Source organism: Zalophus californianus, chromosome 14, assembly GCF_009762305.2.
Source record: "Zalophus californianus isolate mZalCal1 chromosome 14, mZalCal1.pri.v2, whole genome shotgun sequence".
Classification (NCBI taxonomy): domain Eukaryota; kingdom Metazoa; phylum Chordata; class Mammalia; order Carnivora; family Otariidae; genus Zalophus; species Zalophus californianus.
In genome coordinates this window covers 17282073-17306059 of record NC_045608.1, presented here as the reverse complement: position 1 = coordinate 17306059, position 23987 = coordinate 17282073, and the positions used below count along the sequence as shown (strand labels likewise).

Here is a 23987-nt window from a genome sequence, read left to right as displayed (position 1 = left end):
CGGGATTTTTAGGACATGAAGCTATTCTGTATGAGACAGTAATGGTGGATGTAAGTCATTACACACTTGTCAAAACCCAAAGAATGTACAACAGAGAGTGAACTCTAACTTAGGTAATAATAATGTATCAGCACTGGCTCATCAGCTGTAACAAGCACACTAATATAAAACGTTTATCATTGAGGAAGCCCAGGGTGGGGGTGCTGTGGGGAGGAGGGTTGAAAGGGTATATGGAACTCCGTACTTCCTGGTAAATTTTTCTATAAGCCTAAAAATGCCCACTGCCACATAAAGTCTATTAATTAAGCAAATAAGCAGACCCAGCAAGCAAAAGTGAAACATCGGGGGGAGGGGGGCGGCGCTTCTCATTCATTCTTAACAACCGTCCATCTGCAAAGTCTCGGCAGTGGTGAAGGAAAGCGGGGGGACCCCTGATGCCAGAAATACCAGCGTAGGCACAGGATTCCCCCACCCTCCAGGGTTGGCCCAGAATTGGCGGAGTTTCCAGATTGGGAGAAAACACGCAGGATGAGTGGCATGAGTTGATGGTAGCAGGTGGACGGGGTAAGTCCCTGGGGATATCTATCCATCCGCGGTGAAGGAGCCCCAGCAATGATGAAAATTCAGTTTCTGGCAAGCCAGTAGAGACTCCACGTCTAATTTGAATTCGCTTGCAGAGATTTAAGAAAGTTTGTATTTCTGGTAAACCTGAATTCGTTGGCTTAAATAGATTCCTTGACACCCACCACCCACACCTGTCCACCTCAACCAAATACAGCGCTCTGTCAAACCAGGTTCTTAAATGTGCTGGTTCCTGAAATATACAGACAGGGCTGGATTTCAGCCCATTCTTGGAAAGGAACTGCTCAAATCCAACCAAAATTCATCCACGGACCCCTCTCCTACTGGGTCCAGCTTGCAGGGAAACTAACGAATAGTTAGCCAGTTGTTGAAAGCCCAAGTGACTGATAGAAGAAAAGGCTTGACAGTCCCAAGAGGTCAACGCTTACTGCAAAGCCCCTCGTGGGACCGGAAGCCCCTAGAACACGCAGCCGTGAGCGTATGGGTTCTGTGAATCAGACAGACCCGGGTTCAAATCCCAGAGCCACCACTTAGGAGCTACCTACTGTGTACCAGCCGCTTCATCAGTATTGTTTTAAGCAATTCCAACAGCTACTATTGGTTGGGTTTACTAGGGACTGAGCTAGCCCAAATGGGCAATGTGGGAGGGACCCATCGCATAGAGGTGGCAACAGTTGGGAGACACCAAGTGGCTGTTCTGAGGTCACCTGCTCATAAGCAGCAGAGCGAGGTGTGTGCCCAGTATCCGCCCCTCCTCCTCCTCTTTGTGAAGAACCGCGTCTACTGCCTTCATTGGCTCTCCACCTACTCGCGCAATGATGCGCCAATTAACAACGGTATTTTTTGCTCACGTGGGATTTTTAGTTTCGGCAGGCATTTAAGAACCATCTTAAATACCGTTTCAGAATGTTACATCTGAACACTGTTTGCGCTGCCACAGGACGCGGTTGGTGCAGAATGGTGGAGGAGACAACATAAAATTCGAAGACCCCAACATGCCTCCTCATATACGGGGTCTCCACAGAAGTTCCCCACATGCCCGTGTGGGGCCCAGGAGGGGCGCGGGCTCCTATAGGATCATCTACATCCCCAGACCACGTGGGTGGCAAGAGTAAGAATAGCAGTTCCAGTTGTTATTTTGAGAGCACTAACTATGTGCCAGGTGCTGGGCTGGGGGGCACTCTGCGTATATTACCTCATGTAACTCTCAGCACACACTTATGGACCCGCTTCTGTGAGCATCCCCCATGGTTCATCACAACACTGAGAAGATTCTAGAACCCTTTAGTGGTGGGCAGAACAGTGGTCCCCAAAGACGTCCTAATCCCCAGAACCTGCGACTCTGTCACCTCACACGCTAAAGGGATGCTGCAAATGGATTAAGGGTCTTGAGGTCAAGGAGGTTATCCTAGATTATCCAGTGGGCAAGATGTCATCATAAAGGTCCTAGAAGGGGCGCCTGGGCAGCTCCGTCGGTTAAGCGTCTGCCTTCGGCTCAGGCCACGATCTCAGGGTCCTGGGATTGAGCCCCGCATCAGGCTCCCTGCTCGGCGGGAGGTCTGCTTCTCCCTCTCCCTCTCCCTCTGCCCCTCACCCGCCCCCCACCCCCCGCTTGTGCACGCTCTCTCTCTCTCTCTCTCAAATAAATAAATAAATAAATAAATAAATAAATAAATAAATAAAATCTTTAAAAATAAATAAATAAAGGTCCTTAGAAGAAGGAAGCATGAAAGAGTCAGAGAAGCAGCTATGACAACAGAAAGAGACCAGAGTGGTGTGATCCATCACTGGCTTTCGAGATGGAAGGGGATCATGAGCTAAGGAGTATGGGCAGCTTCTAGAAGTTGGTAGAGGCCAGGAAATGACCTTCCCCTAGAGCCTTCCAAAGGAGCTTGCCCTGCCAACACCTTGATTTGAACCCAATGAGACCCATTTTGGCCTTCTGACCTTCAGAACTGTAAGAGAATAAACGTGTGCCGTTCTAAGCCATGAAGCTGGTGGTATTTGCTACAGTCACAATAGGAAATGAATACACCTTCCAACATGTGGGGGACCCTCCACTCTCCCTTGCCCAGCATCTGCCTTCCCTCCTTCAATAATGATGGGAATACCTTCAACCTCTGTGTGTTGAGCATCGCACCTCACCTAGACTAAGGAAAGCCTTCCGGAACTGAGGCTGCCAGGAGTAACACCTGTCTTGCCCCTTCTCTGCCGGGATCTCTGCCTGGGGAGTGGTCTGCATGGACCACATCAACAGGCTCTCTGGTTCTCTGGCTTCCCCTTGAGTATGACCAGTAGGAGAGCAGGAAGTGAGACGGCGGGCTGCAAATGATCAGGGCACTCCTTCCCCCGAGCACCTCTCTCTCTCTGTGGGGCCGCCAGGGCTGGCTGAGCCCCTCTACTAAAGACTCCAGCTCCCGTAGGTGGTCCTTTCCACACAGCTACTTCCTGTCACTGCCCAGAACTAGCACTGGGAACAGCTCCCTCTGTTACTAACTCTGGGATGCTGCCCCATCCCTTGTGATTTCCCCATATCACCCCACACCCCATCATTAAACTCTCATCCACTGCCCAACGTGAGGGAGTGATCGCTTCCTGCCAGGCGCCTGACTGATACCCCAGACGATGTAAACATGACACAGACAAATTAAGTCACTTGTCCAAGCTCCAGAACCAGGCAGGGGGAAAGCCAGCACTGGAGCCTGCATCTGTCCAAAACCCTTGGCCAGAGTTTGCCAGGGTGGCCCGCAGGCTGTCAGCTACAGACAGCCAGGGGACAAACTGTATTTACGCATTTTTTTTTAATTTGAATTCATTACCAACAGTTAATATCTGGAGCGCAATTTTTAGGCTTTTTTAATTTATTCATTTGAGACAGAGAGAGAGTGCACAAGCAGGTGGAGAGGCAGAGGGAGAGGGAGAAGCAGACTTCCCGCCGAGCAGGGAACCTGATGCAGGACTCCATCCCAGGACCCTGGGATCATGACCTGAGCCGAAGGCAGATAGATGCTTAACCGACTGAGTCACCCAGGCACCCTGATCTGGAGCTCTTGAATACAAACCCAGAGCTCTTGTCTTAAAAAGAGAAAATTAACTGTGCTAAGTGCTTTTGTGTGTTAATGGTTTGACCCTCACAAGTGCTGGCGCTAACCCAAAGTTCCATGTGGGGAAACTGAGGCACAGGATTAAACTGCCTGTCTGAGGCTATCTACTTGCAGGTAGGAACAACTGGCATCTGAACCTAGCTCACTGATCGACCATGGTAAATGGAGCCATCAGATGTGGCATGGGCTCCCCACCTTGCCAGGTCTGCGACAAACAGGCCTTAATTTCACCTGCCTGGCCCCTGAGGGCATTAGAGTTTGCAACCCCTTCCCTGGGCTCTTCGTTGTCTCCAGGGGGAGAAAGCCCAAGCCCTTCCCTCCCGTTCCTGGGATGGAGCTGGCTGTTTCCTGGAGTCATTTTTATCCCAGAGCCGGCCTGGCCACAGAGAGGCGGAACTCCTCATCCCGAATGCCGCTCACCGAGGACACTCTGCTCACGGCTAGATCGCAAGGCCCGGGTGCGGCCCAACCCCATATTCCTCCAGCCACATCATGGATTTCTGACTGCGTCCAGTGCCAGGCTGGAGCCGGGGGCGTGTGCTTCCCAGCCCTGTGCCCGGAAACACAGAGCCCTTGTTCTCCTGGCCCCCACGCTGCCTGGCTCGGGCTGGACCCTTGCCTCGGCCTGTCTGAATGGGGCCTCTGACTTTGTCCTTCCTTGGGCGCTGTGCCCTATCAGCCCACCAGTGGGGAACACAAGCCATGCAGAGGCACTTCCTAAAAAGTCTCTGAAATCTGACCTGGCAGGGCCTCATTCTCCCAGCACATGGCCTTTGGAATGGGCAGTTGTGCTGGGTTCTGTTTCTTCTCTTTCTCCTGCCCGCTATTCCTCCGGTTTCTGCCTTTGAGTGTCCCAGGAGAGGCAAGTCCGGCTAAATGGCCTCATTGTGGGGAAAACTGAAGCCCCCAGACGACTTGAGATGGGTCCAGGAGGGATCGAAGGCTCCTTTATCACTGAGCAGCTCTCCCAGTCTGGCCCCAGTGCGGGCAGGGGGAGGGCAGGGACAAAGAAGGCAACCACCAGAAAGAGCTGGTCAGACCTCAGGGGAGGCAAACAAAATTTCTAGAAAAAAAAGAGAAGTGTTATCTGGCCGAAGAGAGCGGTTAAGTTGGCCATTAGTCTATGGAGTAGGTTTTCATCTCCCAAACTCCCAGAGACTAGACAGGGTACTGGATTGGTCCCAGGGAGCGCCTGGGTGGAGTCCCCGGTGTGTACGCGGTCACTCAGTATTTATGGGGGTGTCCTTGGGTGCAAGGCATTCTGGAAGGTGCCTGGGAGAGCCACACGGAAGGGAGCACCAGGCAGAGTGAGGCCTGGATGCAAACCCTGAATTCGATTCTAACTGGCGATGTACCAGGGCAAGTCCCTCCCAACTGACATGGCAGTTCCAGATGATCTCAGCTCATCCACCTCTGGACAAGAAACTCTAACGAGAGAGTTCTGGAGCAGGATGGCAGGGATGACTGCCCAAGATTACGAATGTACAGTTGATCCCTGAGCAACACAGTTTGAACTGCACGGGTCCACTTATACACGGGCTTTTTTCAATAAATACAATACGGTATATAAAAGTATTTTTTCCCGATGATTTCCTTAATCACAATTTCTTTCCTCTAACTTACTTTATTGTAAGGTTACAGTATATAATATATATAACATACAAAGTATGTGTTAACATGCCATTTATGTTATGGGTAAGACTTCCAGTCAATAGGGGCACCTGGGTGGCTCGGTTGGTCGAGCATCCAACTCTTGATTTTGGCTCATGATCTTGGGGTCATGGGATGGAGCCCTACACCTGGCTCCACGTTCATTGCAGAGTCTGCTTCTCTCTCTCCCTCTGCTCCTCCCCCCATACTCTCTAAAATAAATTAATTTTTTTCAAAAAAATCTTTAAAAAAAAGACTGCCAATCAATAGTAGGCTATTGGTAGCTATGTTTTGGGGGGAGTCAAGTTATATGCAGATTTTCAACTGCAAGGGGCTCAGCACACCAAACCTCAGGATTGTTCAAGGTCAACTGTTTTAACACCACTGAACCGTATACTTAAAAATGGCAAACTTTATGTTATGTGTACAGCTGATCCTTGAACTCAGGTCAAAGGAGGGTTTGAAAGGCAGGGACAGAGGGTCACGCTGCAAACTTCCAGCGGCTACCCTGGGAGGCTGGTTCACGGCTCCAACAAAGGGGCTTTTCTTTCAGAGCTCAGGGGGGCTCTGCCCAGAGTACGTGCCTGGCCTGGCCACACTCGGCTGCAGTTCACCACCCAGGTAAAGTGCTGAGGACAGTGTGGGGCACACAGTAGGTGACTAATAAATACTTGTTCAAAGACTTTCCACATAAGGAGTGTATAGCCTAACAGGGAGGCTACATAATGGAAACACTGTCTGGCTGGGGCTATACAAAGAGATATGTAACATCCTTTGGCTTCCAGAGGGCTCCCCATATGTCTCTCAGGAAGGCTGCGTCTCAGCTTCCCCATCTATAAAATGGGCTATGGACATGGCTTGGGGGCCTACTGGCTAAAGCTCAGGCAATGCTGGTGCCTGTTACATGCTTCCACTCCAGGCCCCCTCGGAAAGCTTCCAAAGAGAGGGAGGGAGGAAGAGATAAAATGTGGGGAAATTTAACAAAAACAAAACAAAAAAAACCCACAAAGCCATTGCTACAATCTGCTTCCATCCCAGTACTAAATTAAGCTAACATCGGGTCCTACAGTCTCTGCCTAAAAAGAAATAAAAGACCCTCTATTTGCTCAGGGATTTGCGGACCTAACCCTGCATGCAGATCTGATGTAACCCCCCAGCCCCATTCGGCCCAGTCCCCGCCCCCACTGGGCTAGGGTTGAGATCAAGGTTAAGGAGCGAGAGGTTTCTCATGACTGGGGGCCTTGTGAATTTTACAGGGTCTCTGCAGCCTTGATAATTCACGTGTCAGTGGGAGCCCTTTGATCATTTGTCCTCAGCAGACAAAAGGCAAAGGAAAGACTCTTTGGGGTGATGCCATTATCTGGGGTGGCGTGGGGAGGGGTTGTGCCTCCTTGTCTCCTGCTTAGAAGTCAGCCTCAGACTCCGGAGTCAGACGGGCCCACTCCACCCTGGCTGTGTGACTCTGGGCAATTCACTCCACCTCTCTGATCCTCAGAGTCCCCACTGGTAAAAACAGGATGATGACAGTAGTCCCATGATGTCATCAGAGGCTTTAATAAGGTGATCCATCCACAGCACCGTGGATGGCACTTAGCAAATGCTCCACAATGGCAGTTATTGCTCTAGGAGGGTATCTGAGGCTTGAAAAAACTCTGAATTTGGTTTCTAATGACCCAGGTTCTCGCCTGGTTCCATCATCCATTACTGTGAGATTTTTTACTCAAATCACTTAACCTCTCCGACTCTCCTCTGCCGTATGATGAAAGGAGCACAAACGCTGGAGAGGATTATGAAGAGAACCAGGGATCATCACTCTAACGAACACAATGGCAGCTCTATTTATTGATCAAGGCTACCACTACACTATTTCCCAAATCCTTCCCTTCCCAACGGCTCAGGCCAGCACCTCCCACTCATTCATTCATCCAACAGCTGTTCAGGGAGCCCCACAGGGAGCCAGGCTTCGCATTCCAGGCACTGGGGAGACAGGAGACAAGAGTGGGGTGACTCTGCAGTGCCACAGTTTTCCACTGGGGGCGATTTTGTCCCCTTCCCCTCCTGGGGACATCTGCCCACATCTGGAGATGTGCCTTCGATTAACAGCACCTGGGGAGGGGTGCTCCTGCATCCATCAACGTACAGGATGGCTCCCTTCCATGAAGAACTATCTGGTCCAAAATACCAACAGCCTCGAGGTTGAGAGACGCTGTTCTCGGGGCGGGGGGGGGGCAGCAACTTACTTATTAAACAAAATAAATAAGCCAACCACACGGTAGATCAGAAGGTGGGAAGGCCTAGGGAGAAAAAGGTGAGCTGGGCCAGGGGAGGCCAGGATTGGGGATGGAGGAGGCGAGAAGCAGCTGGATTTTCTGAAGATCCTTTGCTGGGCAGGAGAGGAAGCAAGGCGTCAGAGATGAGGCTTTGAGCCTGAGCATCTGGAAGGATTACTAAGCAGTCCTACCTGGTGGTCGCTTTATATTCATTCTTAGCTCTTTCCCCCAACCAATCTCCTCCCTTCTCCACACGGCAGGCAAGACAAACTCTCTTTTTTTGAGAGAGAGAGAGAGAGAGAGAGAGAGCAGGGGTTGGGGGGCAGAGGAAGAGAAACAGAGGGACAGAGGGAGAGAGACAATCCCAAGCAGGCTACGCACTCAGCGCGGAGCCGGATGCAGGGCTCAAGCTCACACCCCTGAGACCATGACCTGAGCCAAAATCAAGAGTCAGACGCTTAACCCACCGAGCCACCCAGGCGGCCCCAGGACGAACTTTAAATAGAAACTCGGTGCCTCCCGTTCGCTTCTCTATCCCCCCGACAGGGTTCCCAAATGCCCAGTGGGTGCCAACCCTGACCCACAAGGTCCTACCATGACGTGAGCCCTCCGGGTCCCCTTGCCTCTCCCCCAACCCTTCTCAACACCACCCTCCGCCCCACAGTGCACCTGACTTACCTCCTCAACACACCAAGCTCTCGCCTCTCTCACCTGTCAGGAACCCTGTCTCCCTCCACCACCCACCCACCTTTTACTCCTGCCTGACACTATTCCTCTTGAAGGCCTCAGTTTAGATGTCACCTCCACCAGGAAGGCTTCCTGGACACCCTCTGCTGGGTGAGGGGCCCCCTTGGGGTTTTCACACCACCCCATGCTTCCTCCACTGAAATACCATCTTGCGGTTTGTAATTCCCTGCCTCCTCTACCAGGCCATGAGCTCCATGAGAGTGGGCATGAGAAGCATCGGGCTCACCATGGGCCCATCATCCAGGTTTGCCTGGGACTGAGGTGTCCCCAGGATGCTTAGACTGGGGGCTAAAATGGAAAATCCCAGACAAACCAAACCCAGTTGGTCGCTCCGACTGTAACCTCATGCTTTGCAGAGCCTAGTCCAAGGTAACCTCAATCCACGTTTGTTGAGAGAATGCTGAGTAGGAGATTTACCTGTTTCCTAAATGGATGGATGAAGTTCATCACCGAGGATTTAATAATCCAAAACCATTAGCCAGGCTTCTGGAAGCCCCTGGAAGACCCCGACCCCATTCCATTCTGATCCGAGCTCCAAGGTCCTATAAAAATCATAGTGTTTCTGCTCTCCCAGCCAGGGCCCAGATTCAAGATCCAGGATCCGGGCCCACCCTCCTGTCTGCACAGAAAGGGAGGTCAAAGCCATGGTCAAATAGCCAGGACGGCAAGTCCAAAGACCTAATTCTTGTGGACCTAGAGGCCAGCCCACCCTGGGCAGCACTCAGCACTTATGCTGTCCCAGCTCTGTTATCTGACTCTCCATCCAGGACAGCTGATCTCGCGGCCTTTTGGTGGCCTGCAAAACTAGAAACCCGAAAATGCTTCGCGGGTTTTATTTTTCTCTTTCTTTCGTGTTTTCTTTTTTACTTTTTCTGGGGCAATTAACCCTCCATCCTTATCACGTTTTGAAGAAAGGGGCTAATTGTGTCCTCTGGCCAGGTGGACTCTGTGCCAAGACCAAAGCTGTTTGGGTTGTTCTTGCACCTGTAAATTTGCAGCCCTCGGACAGGGGCATACTCCACACCAGAAGCAATTTGTTGCACTAGAAGGAGAGGCTTAAAAGATGGCAGAGGGGGTTCTCTGTACATTCAGGCCAGTGGTAGGTTTCAGGTTAGGACTCCCCCCAGAGAGGACACAGGGGATCTTTTCGTGGGACCCATGACCCACGTACCAGCAGAAAACAAAGATGAACAATGTGATGAATTGTTGCACAATGAACTCACACCTTCCAGGGTGAGACACAGAACATGGTGGGCAACCCAGAAGCCCCTTCCGTGTTCCTCCCCACCCCAGGGAACTGCCAACCTGACTACGGAGGCCATTTTTCCCTGGTTTTTCTTTATGTTTTGACCTAAGGGAGTAGACATCCTCAACACTCATGTTTCGCTTCTATTTCAAGCTTTTTATAATGAGAACTACATGCTGTATGATCTTATATGTCTGCCTTGTTTGCTTGGCATTATTTTGTGCATGATTCATCCTTCTGTGGCATGTAGCTGTTACTTGTTCCTTTTTACCACTGTGTGCTATTCCACGGCGTGATGGAGCTTCCTGGGTAGTTTCTGGTTTTCTATTATATTATTATATAAATATTACACATGTCATTACATACATATAGTCATATATTAGTAGTAAGTAACAGTTGAAGAAGTAGAGAATACATACAAACATCCTGATTATTGTTGAGTCTGTATCTCAAAGGGGAAGAGCAGATTAGAGGCAGTCTCATGCCCCTGCAGTAAACACGGCCAGGTGGTTTTCCAAAGCGGTTGTGCTAATTCACGCTCCCACCAGCTGTGTATGAGGATTTTAGCCCTCCTTTTTACATTTCAGTTAATAACCACAACCTTTTGCTGCATCATGTGGCAGGCTTGGAGTGTAAGCACAGGAAGGGAGCTCTATAGCTTCCTGAGCCCCCACCCCCACCCAGAGCAGACAGCCTTAGTAGAGGCGACACAGGGTAGTTAAAATCATCACACAGCGCTGTAATCACAAACCCTGAGGAAATGATCTGGAGTTTGGAGAGCTCATGGCAGGGGAGGTCTAAGGGAGCCCCGGATGAATTCTCCAAAGTAGTGCTTCAGCCAAAATCCAAAGGAGGAGTTGCAATTCACCAGGTGAAGAAGGGTAGAGACAGAGAGGGAAAAAGCATGCTGGGCAGACTGCACAGGGTGTGCAAAGGCCCAGAACGGAACAAGGTGAGTTTAAGGAGCTAGGGAGGGGTGCCCGGCTGGCTCAGTCGGTTAAGTGTCTGACTCTTGATTTTGGCTCAGGTCATGATCTCAGGGTTGTGAGATCAAGACCCCTCATAGGGCCCTATGCTGGGCGTGGAAACTGCTTAAGGTTCTCTCTCTCTGTGGTGCCTGGGTGGCCCAGTTGGTTAAGCGTCCAACTCTTGGTTTCAGCTCAGGTCATGATCTCAGGGTCCTGAGATCAAGCCCTGCATCGGGCCCTGCACTCAGCACAGAGTCTACTTGAGATTCTTTCCCTCTCCCTCTGTCCCTCCCCCCACAACTCACATATACTTGCTTTCTAAAATAAATAAAATCTTCTAAAAAATTTAAAAAAAAGATTCTCCCTCTCCCTCTCTTAAAAAAAAAAAAAAAAAAAAAAAAAAGGAGCTAGGGAAAATAGGCCCAGAGAGCTGGGTCTAGACTCCATGGCTAAGGGGTCCTGGCACAGAGTGGGTGCTCAGTACATATAAGGAACATGACCATCTCCCCAGGTTGCTGAGGCTGCATTTATACAAGAGAAGCTAAGCCCCACTGAGTACCTACTATGTGCCTGACACCTCCTTTGGAGGCAGGAGCTCCAAGGACCCCCATATTGCCGATGGGAACGCTGAGACTCAGAGAGATACAGTGACCCGCCCTCAGTCACACAGCAGAGGGTGGGAGCCAGGATTGAATCCTCCCTCACCTGGAGGAATGGCCACTGAATTACCTTCTCAGCCTCTGCAGAGAAAGTTTTATACCAGGAAATCAATAGTGTGAAGCAGGACATCAGAGAGAACATTAATAATCTCAGGCAGCAAAATGAACTCCTTCTAAGGGGTTGTTCTCACCGAAGTCCATTCAATTCACAGAGCCTGTTACAAATGGTGCAGCTCAGAGTGAAAAGGTCCCCCCACGGCCATCCGAGGGGATGCTGAAAGCACACTGCACATGACCCAAGTTTCTAGAACAATGGGCCAGTGTGTCTCCTGAGGTCATCCACAACACAAGCTCTCTACAGTATTGGCAAAAGAGGCTCTGTGTCCCCCACCCTGGTGACACCTGACTTTACAACACTGGTCCGAATGAACCCAACAGACAAGCTTGGTTGGTCAGTCTTGTGCTTTAAAATCACCTGAATTCATGGCCAACATTCACAATCGGGTGAATTTTGCATCAAATTTTGGAATCCCCTTGGAAGAAATAATCAAGAGACGTGGCCACTCAGGGCTCAGCACTCCCCAGCAACAGTGGGCAGGGACTAGAAGCAAGAGCCCCTGTAGATGAGGCACCTGGTCTCTGGTTCACTGCAGTCCCTGTGCTCTGTCTCCCTCCCATGGGACCCACCCACCCCTGGAAGGGGCCGGATATACAACCCCTCCTGCCTCCTTTGAGCCATTACAGCTTTAGCTGGTGAAATGATGCGTGAGGTGGGGCTTGTTAGGGGACAATGGCTTTCAGCAACCAAAGCTGGAAGGGAAGTGACAGGTCCAAGGCTCACGGCAGTCACCAGGATGTCCAGGCTGAGAGCTCTGGTCAGGGGTATCTCCTGTTGTCCTAACTACTTGCAGAGCCCTGGCCTGGCCTCTGTTATCACCATGCCGGTAATGATCATCACCGTGGCAACGCTAAGAAGAGTTCGCACATACTGAGCACCTTGCACACTTGATCTCATTTCAGCCTTGCGGCACTGGTAGGGACTAGAGAGTCTGCTAAGAGGTCTGAGCAGCATTGGCTTCCCCTTCTTCGGTTAACTGGGCCCTGATTTTTCTTTGAGGACCCATCCCTCTCCCACTATGAGTCTTCGTGGCTCAGGAAGCAGCAAAGAGTAATCACCTGCCACAAGGCTCCAGGGGTTGTGTGACTTAGAGTGGGGCCATGATGATTGGTTCCAGGAGGCCCCAAGGCTCACTTCCAGCACCTGCTGGGATTGCAGCTGGCACAATGGAAACATGGAGCTACCGGGGCGCCTGGGTGGCTCAGTCAGTTAAGCGTCTGCCTTTGGCTCACGTCATGATCCTGGAGTCCTGGGATCGAGCTCCACGTTGTTGGCAGGGAGCCTGCTTCTCCCTCTCCCTCTGCCTGCCACTCCCCCTGCTTGTGCGTTCTCTCTCTCTCTCTGTCAAATAAATAAAATCTTAAAAATAAATAATAAAAAAATTTTTAAAAAAAGGAAACATGGAGCTACTAATGGGCATTCGTGCTCAGAAGAAGACAGCCAGAGCCAGTCTGAGGTAGGAAGCCCACACAGAGAAAAGGAGAGTCAAAAACCTGTGAAGAAGGAAGAGTGAGCGAGCAGTAACACTGTTGAGCGCCTGGATCCAGCCACACCTGAAGCTAGGATGCTGGTTACAAGAGGCAATATATACCCTTTATGCCTGAGAATAAGAGTGTAGTGATGTTTAAGTTGGGTTTTCTGTCTCCGACAACCAAAAGAATCCTGAAGAATAAAATACCATCATTAATTTCCATTTTACATAAGTCACTGGAGGCCAAGGGGACTGAAGTAAATTACCCAAAGCCACACAGCTGTGAATTGGTAGCACATGAATTTGAGATTTGCCCTAAACCTAAAGCAGTTGGGTCAGAAATCTTAGAGGTCTCCTACTGAGATGTCCCTGTGCCTCTAGGAGCTGAAAGTTGGGGGTTTTAGGAACAGCACATGTTCAGAGCTGCTGGTACACTGTGGTGTGTTGGGGAGGCTAGGAAGAGAGGAGGGGAGCCTGCACGGAGATGAAATATATAATTATTATTTAAATCAGTTCAGATGCCATAAGGAGAAAAATCAAAGCTTTCCGTGGCATTTCCCCAGTGCCATTTTTAATTTTATCTTATCAAAACACGGCTGGGATTTGTTTTTCAAAAAGAAAAAAAAACTCCTTTAATTAAAAAAAATTTCTCTAATAAAAGTTAAAATAGCCCGCAGGCCATCAGGTGACAATGGAAGGAAGACAGGGCATTTCAGCAACTTAAAGCAGATTAAAAAACTAATTTGTTGACTCTTTTTTCCCCAAGCTCACCTCTCCCTTGGAAGGCTGTGTGTTTTGCATAATGAAGCTGAAATCCTGAAATCACTGCTGTCCGCTCAGCTCCCTCTTTGTTGGGATTTCAATGGGCTGCAACCACACGTGGGGGTGCAGGTTTTTTCTTGTTGCTCTGACCAGGGTTTAATGGAATCATTTCACCCTCTGTGCTTAAAATCTTTACAAGGCTTTCCACTGCCAGAAGGATAAAGAGCAGAACGCATATGGGGCACACAAGGCCCTGAGAATTGTTCACATCATTGTGTACTAGCTCCTCCCCTCCACTAAAAGCCCTAGTATCCATGTCCTTGGTTCATGCCACTCTCCTTCCCATCCCAGGGCCTTTGCACATGCCGCTTCCTCTGTCTTCCCATTCTTCACCTGGTTTATCCTGCTCATCCTTCAGATATCAGTTCATTTTTCTCTGTCTCGAGGCAGTCTTTTCAAATGCCCTAACTTGTGCCCTCCCAGGGTCAGACACTTCCCCTCCTGGCAGTTACTTTGAGTTGTAATTATATGCAGGAAAGCATCTTGGTTTTTTTTCTCCACGGTCTTCACAGGGCTTGCACACAGTAAGTGCTCAATACAAATCTGCTGAGCAAACAAATGGGTGAACCTCGATGGATGGGAGGGCATGGTCTCAGCATGCCATGGTTCTCTCGACACCTGGACTTCCTTTACTGCATCCAAAGCCCCAACCCACACTCTCCCGGCTTGCATGTTTGCCTTCTGGTGTGCATGGCACCCTAGTCATGAGACCATGCTGTGCAGAGAACAGAATATGGGCTCTAGGTTTGGACCCATGTCCAAATCCCAGCTCTGCTACTCTAGACTGTGCCTCTCTAGATGGTCTCTCTCTTTCTCTCTCTCTCTTTCTCTCTTTCTTTCAGTTGGATGGCTTGTCAGTTGGAGTCACCTTCCAGGGCCAAGCACAGAACGTAGAAGCTCATATGAGGTAGGCACCCGATAAAGGAGTGTTGGATAAATGAATGGATGCCCAAGTATGTTTTTGAATGGAAGAGAAAGCTCAAGTTCAAAGAGAAAACTTTCCGGAGATCCCCCCCGCCCCGGCTGGTTTGAGGTAGATGCAGAAATTGGCAAACTCGTCTCCCTACTGGTCCTGAACAGAGGACCATGGATACTTTAACCCTAGAAGGAATCTAAGTTATGCCCATTCAAGAAAATGACTTGTCTTCTGGCTGAGATGATCATCCTTGTGACTCACTTATACACTGGGCATTAGCTCACTGGATCCCTGTTAACAACCCATCACAGCAAGCATCACTGTTCCCGTTTAACAGATGGGGAAATGGAGGCATGGTGAGCTCAAACAACTTGTTGACGATCACTCAGCTTGTGAGTGACAGAGCTGAGATCTGAACACAAGCCTGTTCACCTGTGCAGACCAAGATCTTGGTCCCCACTCCTGAATTGGACCAGAGTTAGGCAAGCTCCTGGACATGCGTAAAGACACTGCTGTACCCCTTGGAGGCTGTGGCATCTACGAGGCTGGCTCATCACCCAAGTCCATCTCAGTGCCCTGTCCTGGTGGGCCTTCCTGCACACTAGCCACCGGACAGCTAGAGCCCTGCATCTCAGTGCTCCTGCCAGCCAGGTGGCTGGCTCTCCAAAGAGATACACAAGGCAGAAGGCAAACATCATAAGCCAGACACCAAGCACAGACAGAGGGGCTTTGGTTTTCAGCAGCAGCTTTAGCTCATCTGCAGGTGTCCCCATTTTACAGATGAGAACACTGAGGCTAGAGATGGGTTGTGTGGCTGTTGTGAAGTGGCTGGCCTCTGAACCCAGTTTTGCCTGATTGCAAACCATGTTCATCCCTTGAGTGCCTGCCATGTGCCAGATACTCTTCTAGGGGCAGTAAAATGTCATTTACTCAATACTGTGAGAAATGAGTTCCACATAAGCGAATTTTTGTACACCCGAGGCATCAGACACAGAAACATGTATCCGTGTAACCACGGGGATCAATATATTTATCCAATGAATTATTCTTGACCCTTCGCCCTGCCTACTGAATGGAGTTCGCCCATTCTTCCGCACCAGCACACGAGCCAACATTGCTGCCATTCTAGAACACTGCACACAGTTCCGTAATACTGAGATGAGCAGAAGCTATTGGGATGAGGGGGGCATTTGACCCCTGCGCTAAATTCCCCCCAGGGCTGTGATTCTTTTGTTTCCATGCTTACTTTAAAGACTTTATTTATTAAGTAATCTCTACCCCCAATGTAGGGCTCGAACCTATGACCCTGAGATCACCAACTGAGCCAGCCAGGCGCCCCTTGTGCTTCTTTTGAGAATCTCTTCCTCATAGCCTTGTTCTCAGGCTGTCAACTGTTGCTCCTGGCTACGGGCACTCTGCTTTCTCTACCATCCCACACAGGTCTGATTTGCTCCTCCTAACGGCTGCAAATCTGGAGAAGTCTGGTCACTGAGCTTATCAGAACGGTGTGCAAACTAAGAGTAAATATGCTCTGAGCGAGAAATGTTGGCTCTTTCTGATATGGACAGTGTGGCAATTAAATGGGACGAACTTCTTGTTCTAATTTATACACACACACACACACACACACATAGTTGAGTTTCCAGGACAAAGGGTCTGCAGTTATTATGGTGATAGACTTAAGAGCTTTATGGAAATGAAAGCAAGTCTGATTGCTCCAGAGATTCTGGATTTTCTCCCTGTCCGCGAGGTAGGCATTCAAACTACAAAGAACCCAGGCCAGTGGCTTACCAATGGACACTTTGTGAGGGAGACAAAAGGGCCATCTTGGTGCAGGGGCTCACCCTGGGGACACAGTCCAAGATGAGGAGAAACACGAGTGGTCTGCCACCTCCAGATAATTCTACGCAGTTTATCATGGCAAATGTTTTGTGGCCCCAGCTTCCTGGAGGTTCAGGGACTGAATCTACAAAGCCAGAGCCCAGTGCACACAGCCCCAGTGCCCCAGACCCATGAGCATTATCTGAAGATCACTGTCCTAGAGGGGGGACCCCCTGGCCACCAGCAGTCACTCATGCCCACCCAGCATGCAGCCTCGCCCACAGACCAGTGCTAGCCATCATGGGGGGGGGAGAAACTTGCTCAAGGCCACAAAGTCAATGGGTGGCAAAGTGGGGACCCAGATCCTTCACTTCCTATCCAGAGGCTCTTCTCTTTCCCCTGTACTCATGAGATCGCACGGAGAATTTAAAGGAATCAGCAAACCATAACAATATCTGGGAACTGAGCTAGAAACTTGAACGCCTAGACATGAGAAGTATGCTGGGTCAGGCCCTCCTGCTGTCTGGGGCTCCAGGATCCATTTGCTGGAGTTGGGGCTGAGAGGGGGACACAGCTGTCCTCCGAGATTTCCAGGTATTAAGACCACAGTCACCTGCTTCCCACTAGCTGAACTGCCTTGGGGCATCTCTTCCCTTCTCTGGGTCTACAACCCCCCATCTAAGAATTCTCCCAGCTCACAAAGTTACAAAGTCTCCGGAGGTGCTACCCTCTTCCTGACTGCTTGGATGCAAGCCTCACGCATCACCGGATCCACAGTGATTCAGCCAAGTGCACTAACTTTTCACCTCATCACTCTGGGCCAATGCCCAGGACCGTGGCTGGGCTTTTTAGCTCAGAGGTCAGCAATTTTTTTCTGTGAAGGATCTGATAGTAAATATTGTAGGCTGTGCAGGCCATACAGACTCTGTCACAACTACTCAGCTCTGCAATTACAACCGGAAAGCAGTCATAGACAATATATACATGAATGGCTATGCCTGTGTCCCAATAAAACTTTATTTATAAAAGCAGACAGCGAACTAGACTCGGCCTGTGGGCCACAGTTTACCAAGCCCTGTTCTAAGTCATTCCAAGTGAGGTCCAACACCTCTTCTAGGACTGAGGTAATTAACTTTTCCTGGTTTGCATGGGACTTTCCTGGTCTTAGCACTAAATCCTGCATCCTGAAAAACCTCACAGTTTCAGACAGAACAGGATGGTTATCACCCTATCTGGGATCCCGTGAGTCCTGCTTTCTCCCATCTCGGCATTGCTGTGGCTAGGACATTCAACTGTCTCCTCCATAAGGAGGAAGAGGGAGAAAAAGAAGAGGAGGAAGAAGGGGCTATTGTTTATTGTGGCTTCCTGTGTGCCAGGCACCATGTGAAGAGCTTGGTCAACGTGGCCTCCTATGATCCTCCAACAGTCCAGGAGGGTTGAAGCCGCTCCCAGGAAAGGGTCAAGACTGGACTGGATCCCAGGCTAACCTGCCTCCTTCTTCCTCTCCAAACTGTAAGCTCCTGAGGACAGAATTGGGGTCTCTCCCATCGGTACCTTCAGCGCCCAGCACACAATAGGACAATTAGAAGGTTCTGAGCAAATACCGATCGTCAGGAATCACTGATGTTGAATAAATATGTCCATGAATGAATGAATGAATGAGTGAATCGTCCCTCGGTCTAGACAGACACTTCCCACTTCTATGACATGATTCATTCCTGCCTATCCAAACTCCAAGCGAGGTAAGCGGAAAATGCCAAATACATGCTACGCTGTCCGTTCTGCTAAAACATGCCTAGGCCTCGGGGCAATAGGACATCATAGATAAAAACATGGTCTCTGACATCGGGTGATCTGGGTGCAACCCCAGCTAGGCCTCTTCTGGGCTGTGTGATGGGACCAGCCAGCTCACCTCTCTGAGCCTCACAAATTACAACGTTAGACAGTAACAGAAACTGCTTCCAAGGGCATGAGGCATGGAGTTTGGTAAGCCCTCCAAAAACATTTACACGTTCTCATCATCATCACTGCTGATGTTGGGATGAACGGGAAGCAAGGTAGGGATGGGGGATATCCCCCTGCTGAGAAGTACAGGTGTTCATTATGCAGCTCTGAATGAACACCCGGGCGAAACGGGAGGACATGTGCACTTCTGGTAACTGCACTGGCTAGCTAGAAGCACAATAATGGTGCGTAACAACCAGAAAACCTCAGGAACGTACAATAAGGAGCATTTCTCTCACTAACCTATCTGTGGCCTGCAGGGGCTTGGCTGAGCTAGGCTCTGTACTGAGGTTTGGGCTCAGGGTGGTTGGACACGTGTTCATTCTGGGGCCAGGCTGAGGGGGCTCTTCCCCAGCCATGGCAGAAAGAGGTGGGGCCCTTTGAGACCTAAGCTTGGAACGAACGGACCCAAGGTCACTTCCATCTCACACTAAAGACCAAAGCCAGTCACCTGGCCAACCCACAGTGAATTATCAGGGGCATAAACCCTGCTGCCGCTTGAGTGAGAAAAACGGCAAAGTCCCACAGCCGAGGGCAGGGGTGCAGGGAGGAGGGAGGAATGAGGGCCAGGGAGGCCTCCACCCCAGTAACCAAACCCTAGCCACACCTTGGAAAGGGGTCCACACCACCCCTGCCGTCCTCAGCAGGTTCCTCCTCGGCCCCTCGGCCTCATCAGCATTTGGTCAAAATCTAGAAAAGACCCCAAGTACTAACACTTGCAGTCCTCGGGGACCCTGTCCGCATCTTCCCAACATCTGGACCTGCTCCGGGGAGCCATTAATCTCGGGCAATTTCTTTCCTCACTTGATTTGTTTATTTAAGGAAAACAAGTTGCTCCTAATTAGAAGCACTGCTGTCGCAATGTTCAGCGAGTCCTAGGCTGCCTATTTTCAGACCTTCTGCCTAAAATTATACCTGCGCTCTTAACATCTGTGAGCCTGTTCAGCAACTGTCCTGAGTGCAGGCTTTTGGCGAGAGAGGCTTGAAGTGCTGCGGGGGCCAAGGGAGCTGCGGGGGCAGGGGTCCACGGGCTTCAGAGCAAAGGCACTTGGAAAAATGCACATGCAACATCCTGACAACCCGCTTGGAGCTGGCATAGATCACCGAGTCAACTCTTGGCGAGTGCACAGCATGAACACAGTCCTGACCCGAGGAGCGGGGCGAAGAGTAGTTTTAAAGGTTCAGAGATGATTTCTGTTGCGAAGCTCTCAGCCTACATCCCCGTACACGCTCTTGCACCTCTATGGACACTCAGCCTCACCCGCAGAGACGCACATGCTCAGAAACACACACACACACACACACACACACACGACATGCACAGAAGTCATACCACCTCATAGACAGGCAAACACACTGCAGGCGCGCACGTGCACATGCACACACGCACACACTCACACACACACACAGGAGACATGCACAAAAGTTACACTGCAACCCCCACAAACACACATTCAGAGACACACGCGCATGGAGACACACTCCAATGTGCACGGCAACCAACACACCAGATACGAATACTCAGAAACATGCACAGAGAGATACAGTCAAGTATGCAATGCTACATGCCAGGCACACACGGTCAGAGACACAGGTACATACACAAAGATGCACAGAAAGTTCACCCTGCCGTACACACAGGTATACACCCCCAGAAACACACGGTGACACACATGTGTGCAGAGGTTACAAACGGGTACACACGCAGACGCAGAGACATGCGAGTGTGCAATGCTATGTATACACGGGCACAGACAGACACAGAGGTACACTGAAAAACAGGGAGGCTGGAAGCACATACCACAAGTTCACGCTCATAGCGTTGCACACGCATGCAGGCGCTCACACATGCCCACACAGACACATGCAGACCACACGCACAGCTCCGGAAGCAGGTGCCCAGACAGGGCACACATGCACACGCGTGCACACACACACACTCAGAAATCCACAGTCTCCTAAGTGCACACCCAGATTGACCCTATTCACATGTGTGCGCACACATAAGGTTTTTATGTAAGTCAGACTCCTATGAACACATGTGCACAGACCTGCATGAGAATGCACTCATTTACACACGTGCCCCTGCACACACCCACATCCTACTGCACCAAGAGAGCAAACCGTTCATTTTCTCAGAGTCCTAAAAGTCCGGCCCACAGACTGAGCCAGCACCTGGCCAAACTGCTTCTGCCCCAGTCCCCAACTGCACACCGGGTAACTCACTCTGCGTCAGCCAAGATGAGGTCTGCCTTCCCCGCCCCCCGTTCCCCCCCGCCGCGGGTTCAGCATGGACCCAGGGGAATCTGGTTTGGGGAGGGACACAGAGATCCCAAGCCTCAGAACCACTCAGAAAGAAGTAAGACTGACCACAATCTACTGCCTTTCCCCACAATCTCAGCAACCCTTCTGCCTTATCACACACACACACACACACACACACACACACACACACACACACACACACACACACACACACACACACACACAGCACTTTCCCTAGCACAGCTGTTCCTATAGGGAAGAGCAGCTCTACCTGCTCCAACAGCCTCAGTACCCTGGGTGCCTGACACCCAGACATGCTGAACTTCTCGGCCCTGGGTCCCTACCCAGCCGCAAAGTTGGAGCCATGGAGACAGCTTACCTCCACCTTCTGTTGTCATGGCGACGCAGCAGCTGGGCGCATCCAGCCCTCCCTGACCGCCCTGAGCTCCTCTCTAGGAGCTGCTGGCCCAGCAGAGCTTTTTATGAGGAAGCAGCAAGGGGGTGGGGATGGCAGGTGTCAGCTGATTGGAGAGAACAAGGGCCCTGCCCCCCAGTCAGGATCACCTGGTGCTCAGGTGGGCAGGGGGAGAGCCTCCCTGGGGAAAACAGCACCCGCACGCTCCCACACAAAACAGGCAGCCCTGCTCCTGCATACCATACCCATGTCCGTGGAGGCCCAGTCTTCTCCAGACTCTACAGTAAGCACTTTCCAAGCACCATCTCAGTTAGTGCCCCCCCAACACTCTTTCTAACAGGAACTGTGAACTCCCCATCTTACAGAAGCCCACCGAGCTTTGGAGGGTGAAGTGACTGCTCCAACTCAGATGCATCCGAGTCCCACGCCTCTTAAACACTAAACTATATTTCAGGATTTTGAAAATCTCCTCTGTGATGATCGCTCAGGGCTGATGAGGGTCTGAACCGGGACCTCTGAAGACACATGAAATCTCTTCATTTTGCAGAAGGAGCAACTGGAGCCCAGAGAGGTCTAGCAATTTGCCCAAAGTCACACAGCACATTGACAGTGGTCTTGAAGCTCAGTCTTCTGACCCAGAGATGAGGTTTCCCCAGGACATCAAGCACCAGCCTCTGACCTCAGGTCTCAGCAGTCTAGGGAAGCAGCTCCTAGCACGGCCCCAGGTCAGAATCCTAAGCAAGGGCAGAAGGTCCTGAGACTCCTACCTAGTACCTCGAGAACTGTCCCAGAACCCCACAGCAATGCCATTATTCCCCAGAGGCAGATGCCCAGCCCAAGCAGGACCGGCAGACTATTTCCAACCCTCAAGTCACAGTCAGAGGCATTTCCACTGCCTGCCTTACTGACCAACCAGTCCATTGAGATGACCCCAACCCTAGGCTGTATGCCCCGTGAAAAAGCACGATGCCATCAAGGAGGCTGTGACCACAGGGGCGGCTCCAGAATGGTCCTCGGAGACCAGGTGACCTCTTTGGAGCATAATTTTCATTAGGAGGGAGAAATAATCTGGCCAAACTCATGAGCTATATGCTGGGCTCTGCAGAGCCTCTAGGGACCTGGCGTGTATGGGGACTACCCACACTCTGAGCTGCAAATGCAGATGCCAGGAGCCTCTATCTAGCTGTCCATTCCAGCCCCTTTCCTGCCCAAAGTTGGTCCCTCCCCAGGCTCTGAATGGTCTCATTAAGCGGCCCAGGTAACTTCCCCCAAATCTTTCGTTCATTTCAGGAGCTGCAGGTATGTGAGGTGATCCCCACCTTGCCTAGTGTCTCTGCCATGGAGGTGAGTCGGCTCCAGCGATGCCACTTGGGGCTGAGGGAAGAGCTTGGATAGAGGCTGAGTCTGAGTGGGGCCCCCTGTCCCCAGTTCTTTCTCCCCCTCCTGACATACACACACACACAGACACACGCAATGGACATAAGCAAGCCTGCAAAGCACTCCACACAAAGCCCATCCCCTGGGCAGCCCTGGAAGCCGTCTCCAGTGTCAGGAAACCGCATGCACCCGGGTATCACCGCAACAAGCACCTCCTAAAGCCAACTTGAAAATATGATCGGCTCCTTCTCCCCCCGCCCCACCCCGCCCCAACTCTGAACCGGCCGAATAAGGCGGAATTCATGAATTACATTCAAGGGGCCCACCGCCTTGCCCCTGGCCCAGCTCAGCCTGAGAAGCCTCGAGTGCCAGCCTTTGGGGACCCAGTGGGATGCCCGCAGGAAGGACGCCTGGCTGAGCCAGAACGTCCCACCCTCCTCTAGAGGAGAGAAAGTTTGTCATTTACCCGGCGCTGGGCTGTCGCCACTCTGGGTTCCTTCCTCACCTGGCCCCGGGCGCTGAGCCCCCAGCCTGCGGGGAAGCGCCTGGACCTGGAAGCCCAGATCGGGGACAGGAATCCTTTGGCGGCAGCTCGCCCCCTCCCCCGCTTCCCCCCCGCCCCGGAGCCCTTCTCCCCGGCCCCGGGCGCCTCGGCCCTTACCTGAGAGGGTCTCGGTCACTTGCAAACTCTGCCAGCGGAGCCCCGCGGGCGCCGGGGTCCCCCTCGGCGACTCGCGCGTCCCGCTCGGCGCGCCCGCACTGTGGGCGCCTTCCCGGCTGCCCGCTGCTGCAGTGGCATCCAGCAAAGCGGAGTCCGGATTTCCTTCCTCGCCACCAAGCCTGCTCCGGCCGGGCCCGGGGGCGCGGGGCGGGGGCGGCTAGCCCCCCGGGGCTGGTGCCAGGGGCACCCTGCGCGCCGCCAGCGGGAAAGTGCAAGAGTGTGGCGTCCTGGATTGCAGCAGCGGCGACAGCGGCGGTCGGGGACGAGGAGGCGGTGGCGACGCCAGCCGGCGAGCCGGGGAGGCGGGTGGCGGCACGAAGTGGAAGCCGGGCTCCCGCGAGCCTGGCGCCCGGGCGGGCAGGCGGCACTGCGGGGGGGGGGGGGGGGGGGGGGCGCGGCCGCGCCGCGCGACGAGGCCCCTTGCGGCCACCCGGCCCGGGAGATGGCGAGGGCCGGGGCGCGCCGGGCGCGGGCGGAGGCTGGGCGCGGGGCTCCGACCGCCTCGCCTCGCGCTCGCCGCCTCCCGCGCTGCCTCGCTCGCTGCCCGGACTTCCAGTCTCCGGCCCCGAGCTCCGGGCACAGCCGCCGCCGCCGCCGCCGCCGCCGCCGCCGCCGCCAGCAGCGCGCCTCGACCGGGCGCGCTCCTCGCGCAGAGCCACAGCACTGCCTCCGCTTAACTCCTTGCGTGCCACCTGGCCCTCCCGCAGCCGCCCGCCGAACCGGGCCGCCCGGCACCAGGCCTACCGGCCTCGCTGTGCTCGTCTCTAGAATGGGCTCGCAGACCCGCGTCCGGGGGTGGTGTTTTAGAGAATTAACCGAGCCGATTGATAT

General features: G+C 52.1%; 1 protein-coding gene across 3 annotated transcripts in view; it reads right to left on the bottom strand.

Annotated features, from left to right (window-relative positions):
- The window catches only part of WSCD2 (WSC domain containing 2), a 112293-nt gene extending 88829 nt beyond the window's left edge, over positions 1-23464 (bottom strand). For all 3 annotated transcript variants that reach the window (XR_003517044.1, XR_003517045.1, XM_027576861.1), the window contains exon 1: positions 23097-23464. The gene's annotated coding sequence lies outside the window, so the exon portion shown is untranslated. The remainder of the gene's footprint in view (positions 1-23096) is intronic.
- Between the last annotated feature and the right edge of the window lie 523 nt (positions 23465-23987).